We start from the raw sequence: 6,693 nt of genomic DNA, 5'->3' as shown, positions 1-6,693 counted from the left end.
ATCACTATCCTCATCCTGTTCTATCAGTAATGGCTTTTAGTTTTATAATGCCCCACTGGGCCTACTTTCTATTTACAGGGCTTTCTATTATGGTTAAAAAATATTCCATTGTTGCTTAATTTCCAAATCAAGTGTGCATAAATAATTTATTGACGCAATGTTGCACTCAGACAATTTTTTGAAATTGCCCTGTGTAACTTTATTAAGTGCAGAACCGGGAATGCTAATTTTTCTGATTGGGAAGGGGTAGGGGGGGAAGGATCTATATATTATTAAACCATTCAGGTAGTAAACAACATCGTCCCCCCACCCCCAAAGTCCTAATCACTGTTTTTTAGTCATCAGATTTAAATTGTAAATGAAACAGGGTCAGTGCATTAGAAAAGCACATGCCATGTTTTGTTAACATAATCAGAAAAATGGAGTTGCTACAAACCCTTTCCCCATCTGCCAGTCATTGTATTAAATGCTTCTGCGATTTTATTAGAATTCTCTGTCCCTGCAGATGCCAGTCAGCTGTGAAATTGAAATTGCAAACAGAAATATTACATTTTCATCCATAGTGGAAACTGAGAAAGTCCATTTTTTTGACAGGAAAAGAAATAGCATGACCTTTTCAACTGGGTCATTCTCTGTTTGGGTTTGAAGTCAGTTTGGGGCTCCTGTCTTGAAAGGGAGAAAGGAAAGGAAAGTGGCTCTGCATTTCTGTTGGTTTTCTCTGGCAATCTGATCAACAAGTATCCCCCACAGCTCCCAGAGAGCCCTTGAGCTTTTCTGAATGCAACCCATTTTCCTTTCTCTTTCTCTGAGTGAATTGAGGTTGTATGCGAGAGGCATTAGTGTTTGCTAGGTGCAGACATTTCAACACGATACCAGCTCTAACATTTCAAGGTTTTCTAGAGGGTAGGGAAGATTCGTGATAAATAGTTCTCGCTAGGCTGTTGTAACCTGAGTTGGGCCTGAAATGAATGTCAAGAACTATAGTAGGATTGTCTTTGCTTGGAACTCTTTCCTCTCTTCTTTCCCTCGGGTCATCCCTGACCACTCTTTTTATCTTGCTCAAATGCCACTTCCTCTTGGAAGGTTTCCTCCGTCAGCCTTGTCCACTCACTCAAGACCAGGTTATTTGCATCTGCTTTGAGCTACTGTTACTGTGGTTTTACTAATGGTAAGCTCCTGCTTCCCTTTCTAGATTATAGACTTTTTTTTAGGGGCAGAGACCTTTCTATTTTGCTCATTATTATATTCCAGGCTTAAAATGATATAGATCTCTAATTGTTGAATAGGTCAGTATTTGTTAGAAGATTGAATGACTGAATAACCGGCACTTCCAGAAATAGCTTACGTGAGAGGCACTAGGAAAACAGGAAGACTGGAATTATGGTAAGGGAATATAGGATGGAATGCCATAGGGTGGAAAAATAGAAGAGGAACCAGAGAAATCACAGTAATCACACAATGGAAGTCTCCAAAACTGCACTGATAAACTCTGGCCAAGGTTTTGAGGTGGATGGAGAAGGTTGAGTTGGATCTTTTATCTTCAGTTTCAACTGCAAATATTCTGTGGTTTGGAAGGAAATGATGATGAAATACATATGTATTTTTTTGTAAATTTATTTATGATAGTTACACACACACAGAGAGAGAGAGAGAGAGAGAGAGAGAGAGAGGCAGAGACACAGGCAGAGGGAGAAGCGGGCTCCATGCACCGGGAGCCCGATGTGGGATTCGATCCCGGGTCTCCAGGATCGTGCCCTGGGCCAAGGCAGGCGCTAAACTGCTGTGCCACCCAGGGATCCCTACATATGTATTTTTAACATAGGTAATGTTGTAGTGCTGTAAGTATCAAATTGAGTTGAAGAGACCTGGCCTAGCACTCTTTAAATTCCACATAGCTCCGTTTAGTCATCGTGTATTCGTGTGTCATATGTCAGGCCCTGCGTTAAGCACTTCTTGCATGTTACCTCGTTTCTTTTTTTTTTTAACGATTTATTTTTTTATTTTTTTAATAATAAATTTATTTTTTATTGGTGTTCAATTTGCCAACATACAGAATAACACCCAGTGCTCATCCCGTCCAGTGCCCCCTCAGTGCCTGTCACCCAGTCACCCCCACCCCCCGCCCTCCTCCCCTTCCACCACCCCTAGTTCGTTTCCCAGAGTTAGCAGTCTTTACGTTCTGTCTCCCTTTCTGATATTTCCCACACATTTCTTCTCCCTTCCCTTATATTCCCTTTCACTATTATTTATATTCCCCCATGAATGAGAACATATAATATTTGTCCTCCGATTGACTTATTTCACTCAGCATAATACCCTCCAGTTCCAACCACGTTTCATCTTCAAAATAATCCTATGGTTCTAGGTACAGTTTTTACCCCCCTTTTACAGACATGGAAGCTGGGGTGCAGAGAGGCCCTCTGACTTGCCCAAGATCACATAGATAATTCACAGCGAAGCTGTGGTTTGAATCTGGGACTGTTGGGTTCCACAGCTCAACGAATTTTCAACTGGGATGATCAGCTGTGTCTCTACATGGAGGAAAATAGGTGTTTGACAAATCCGTGTTTAATTACCTTGAAGAAGGACTGCGGGGACACAGGCAGGATTGTCCACTGGATGGTTCTCACAGGGTTGTCTAGAAATGAGGTGACTGGGAGGGGTGGTGCCCCTTCCACTGGAGGGAGCGGCTGTGCCTCTAAGTCACACAAGCGTTCTGGGTGCCGTCAGCTGGGGTCGCCAGCACTGTTGTGCAGTTTGCCTTAGCAGCAATGTCCAAGCTCACACTGTTTTTCTGCACTTGGAAGGCTGCTTCCTTGAAAACCCTGTAAAGAGAGGAAGCAGCCGGGAAGGGGCTCATTTCCTGGAGCACAGCTGGTGGTACCCAGCTGTGCCTAACGCCATCCTGCACCCGGCGGGGAGCAGGGTGGGCCATGTGCGTTGTCCTGCTGCAGAGTTCCTGCCTGGGAGTCCCAGCCCGCCCGGTGTGGCACTTACATGCTCTCTGTGTACACCCCTTCCTTGCTGGGACCCGATGGAAGGCATAAGCATCCCTCAAATTTGAGGCTACAAAATAAAAGCCATAAAAACATCCCTGAGTGCTGCAGACTCTTCTTCCCTTGTTGTGAGTTTCTATGTATGATGGCCTTCAGTGGTTTTTTTTTTTCTTTTTTTTCTAAAGATTTTATTTTATTTATTCATGAGAGACCGAGAGAGGCAGAGACACAGGCAGAGGGAGAAGCAGGCTCCATGCAAGGAGCCCGACACGGAACTCGATCCCAGGATCCCGGGATCACACCCCAGGATGAAGGTGGCACTAAACCACTGAGCCACCGGGGCTGCCCGGCCTTCAGTGTTCGCTCTTGGTAGCCACATACATTATTTCGTCCATTCAGTTATTATTTTAAAGACTCTAACATTTATTGAATACTTTTTCCATGCACCATGAACTAAGTGCAGATACTCATTATACCATTGCCCTGAAACATTAAAATCTCCATTCACAGAGAGAAAAAAACCCTCAGAGCTTAGGGAGGCCTAGTAAGTTCCCTAAGATCACGCACTAATACAGACCTGGACAGCCGCTGAGGTCTCTCTGACGCCACGGCCCAGCTCTAGCACCAGTGGGGCGTGCTGCCGTCCTGCACAATGCTGAAGAATTGGCCGGACCATATTACTGGGCATTGTTTCTGAAGTCCTTTCCCTGCTGCAGCTTTGAGATGCCCAACAGCTGGGAGGTATATTGATGTGGGCAGGTGGGCAGTTATTTTTGCTGCCAGGGGCCTGCCTCCTCCTCGCCAAAGTCCGTGCACAGCTGAAGGACCCCAGAGGCAATTAAATTTAGTGAGGAGGCCGTACTTCCCCGGTGGGTATAAGAGCAGCACCAGCTCATTCTGGTCCCCTCTGCTGAGCTAGCTGGGTACTTAGCCTCACCAGCGTTTCCATCCCCTAGGCTACCAGCCCGATGGCTTACAAAAGCCTCTCTGGCACAAATCTCTAGGAGGCACCTGCTATTTTTGAAAGCCGTCTTCCTTTGCTGGCGTGCTTCCGGAATTTAATTATGGAACCTGGATTAGTGTAAGGCCATGTTCCATCTGCTACTCCACTTAGCTCCTTTTCCCCTCAAGAGAAGATGCCATTTCCCGTCCCTTTTCCACTTTGTTTGGAGTCGGGCTTGTCAAAGGTCTTAACTGCTGTCTGGTGGGTGCCTTTGGGCTGGCGTATCGCTCCTGATATTTCCCCAAACTGGCTGCCACCAGCCTCGGGATTTGCCTTCTGCATTTTGTCAGAGCCTTCCCCTGCACGCACTTTTCATAAAGTCCACAGCAGACTTGATTATAAGAAAGGTCAGGGTAGACTGGCTTTTGAACACAGACAAAAAGCTGCCATTTCTCCTGCTCAAAGGCAACCAGAGATCAGCAGCACATTTGAGAAGCTGCAAATTGGCATCATGTGTAGCTCCCTGCAGCATTCTTGGAGGGCTGCTTACACAGTGCAGCAGCTTGTGCCTCAAAGCCTCAGTCTGTTCAGAAGGATGGCCTCCCTGAAGTGCACCGTCTGGGCTTTTGCCAGCAAAGGGCCGGGGTGCTTGCTGTGAGTGTGCAAATCTTTAAACCCATGTAACAGGGCATCTTATTCATGAAGATGGCAAGTTTGGTGAAATCTGGGCCCTGGGAGGGTGGACTATCCCAGTGACAGGAAAAGGCTCTTTATAGGGTCCTGGCACTGAGCGATTTTGTCTAGCAAACTTTGACCTAGAACCATAGGATTATTTTGAAGATGAAATGAGGTAACATGCCAGAAGTGCTTAACACAGGGCCTGACATATGATACATGAATACACGATGACTATTTTATTTTTGTACAGGTGTGATCTGTAGAGCTTCTTCCAGTGGCGTCCATTTGTAACAGCGACAACATCGTTGCGGGGTGGTAGGCCCCCAAAGGCTCCACCCTCCTATTCCTCCTCCCAGAGATCCCCATTTCAGGCCCCTGGAACCTGTGGATTTTACCTTATTTGGGAAGAGGATCTCGGCAAGGGTGACTAAGTTGAGAATTTTAAGGAGACCATCCGGGATTATCAGGTAGGTCCTAACTGCCATCCAGATATTGTTGGAAGAAGCGTGGGGAGGGGGAGGCAGACATCAAAGGAGGAGGCGGCACGGGCACCAGAGGGCCAGAGATGGGAGGGATGTGGCTGCAGGACGGGAAGCACAGACAGATGCTCCTCTGGGGCCTCCAGAGGTGGGGACACCTCGGCTTCAGACCTCCAGCCCATCGGACTCTGTAGTTTTAAGCCACCCAGCTTGTGTGTAGTCATTTGCTGCAGCCACCGCAAGAAGCCGATGGGCTCGGGGAGCTCTCCTCACAGTCCCTCCTCTGCACAGTGTGGTCCTCCCCACGCGTTAGGGCGTCTCCTCCGCACGTGGGTGCCCCTGGCTGCTGTGATTCCCTCTGCAGTTGCAGAAGCTCTTTGAGCAAATCTATGAGGGGGAACAAGGGTTATTTACTTAGTTCGTTCTGGGGGTTAAATGCCTTGCATCTTGGCATGCTTGGCATCTCCCTGGCCCTGGATTGGCAGCCTGGCATAGTATTTAAGAAAGTATTATTTTTAAAAAAATTTTTTTTTAAATTTATTTATTCATGAGAGACAGAGAAAGAGAGAGAGAGCCAGAGACCCAGGCAGAGGGAGAAGCAGGCTCCCTGTGGGGAACCCCACGCGAGACTCGATCCCAGGACCCAGGGTCACGACCTGAGCCAAAGGCAGACGCTCAACCCTTGAGCCCCCCAGGCGCCCCTTAATAAAGTATCCTTTGTTCTTCTCTCTCTCTCTCTCTCTCTCTCTCTTTTTTTTTTTTTTTTTGCTCTTCTCTGATTGTGCCTTCGTGGAACTTCATTCTGAGAGGTAGTGAAGGAGGTGAAGCCCTACGGAGTACTTAAGAAGAAGGTTCACAAATCACAATTGTGATTTGTGTTGGGTCTAAACTGTGTCCCCTGCCTTATTAGCTGTGTGACTTTGAGCAAGTTACTTAACCTCTCTGGGCCTCACTTTTCTTATCTGTGGAATGGGGATAGTAATGCCCACCTCATCAGGCTTTTGTGAAATTTAAATGATTAATTCCTTTGACACACCTGTTCCCAAGGAGGAGGAGACCACGGAAGGCCATGTGGAAAGCCCTAAGCAATGTGAAGTCATTATTACTTTCCCAGTGGAGGACACGTAGGTGGTCAGCACTGCTGTGCTACAGGTGCAGCGATGTGGAGCGTGATGTGGCCACTGAACGATGGAGCAGGGGGGCCCCAGGCCACACACAGATCGTGCAAATTCCCAGAGGGGGAAATCTTTCTGGAGAAAATGTTGAACAGGGTGCGATTTTCAAGCTACATGTTTTCTAGCAGCGCAGCTCCGCCAGCGGGGTTGGCATCCCAGGTCTGCCTTTAAATTCTTGTTCCAGATCATTCTCATCTACCCCAGTACATCTAACCTGGCAGGTGCGTGTCCCTTCTTCTGTGGTCCTGTTTTCCCCCCCGGCGGGGGTGGGGGTGCTCTCTTCTCTGAGACTCTCTGGCACTGGGAGGTATGTGCTAATAGTGTGTTCATAGCAGTCCTTCCAAGTAAAATACCTGCATTTTGTCAGAAATGTTTAATTTTTCACGCCTGAACATTGTTGGGGTTTGGTGATAAGCACCATC

The sequence above is a fragment of the Canis lupus genome, chromosome 21 (genome assembly GCF_048164855.1).
Source record: "Canis lupus baileyi chromosome 21, mCanLup2.hap1, whole genome shotgun sequence".
NCBI lineage: Eukaryota > Metazoa > Chordata > Mammalia > Carnivora > Canidae > Canis > Canis lupus.
Note: the sequence above shows the minus strand (reverse complement) of the source record.